The sequence below is a fragment of the Octopus bimaculoides genome, chromosome 4 (genome assembly GCF_001194135.2).
Source record: "Octopus bimaculoides isolate UCB-OBI-ISO-001 chromosome 4, ASM119413v2, whole genome shotgun sequence".
Taxonomy (NCBI): Eukaryota; Metazoa; Mollusca; class Cephalopoda; order Octopoda; family Octopodidae; genus Octopus; species Octopus bimaculoides.
In genome coordinates, this window is record NC_068984.1 from 139,306,324 (window position 1) to 139,307,296 (window position 973).

Genomic DNA, 973 nt, shown 5'->3' on the forward strand with positions numbered 1-973 from the left:
TGTGTGTGTGTGTGTGTGTTTGGATTGATTATATATATATATATATATATATATATATATATGTGTGTGTGTGTGTGTGTGTTTGTGTGTGGGTGGGTGTGGGTGTATGTGTGTACACACACACATATATGTGTATATAGATATACGTAAGTACATATGCATGTACGTAATTACACGTACGTATGTATGTATGTATCTATGTAGGTCGGTAGGTAGGTAGGTAGGTAGGTAGGTAGGTAGGTAGGTAGGTAAGTATAGATAGTCAGAAAGATACATATTCCATTTCGCAGGTTTGTATTGAATGTAATTTGTTTGCGTAATCATGAACGATATAGCCATTTAGTTTCCTAAACCTTGTTTATATATAAACCCAAACGCCGTTCGATCTTCCTTAATGGTGTTTTTAATGCATTCGCCATGACTCAATCGATAAAATATGCTTCCGCTAGATTTCTGTGAAATTTCGCAGATTTACTTGTCATCTTTACGATTCTTTCTCTAAACACCTTACATCAACCAGATTTTTGATCTCATTACATTTATATCAAATTACTATAGAAGCCTCTACATACACCTACACACTCACGCCATTGCTGTATGTATTCAGGTAGGTGAATACAGACGTAAACCCATACATGTTTAGATTTTTGGAATTAAATTCTTTCTGTGAATACTTTTATATTAAGTCAAATCGTCTTGCTTTTCAATCTTTTGTTTTCCTCCTCCTCATCTCTGTCTTTCAAATTGAATTCCGTTTATTGTTTCTTTCCGAATATTATACTATTCTCTGTATGTGTTTGTTTCTTTATTTTTTGTTTGTTTGTTTGTGTGTGTGTGCGTGTGTGTGTGAGGGTATGGTTTCTGTGTGACCGTATCTGTGTCGTGTGAATATGTGCGTAAGTACAAGCACACGCACGCACACATACACACACACACACACACACACACACACACACACACACACACACACACA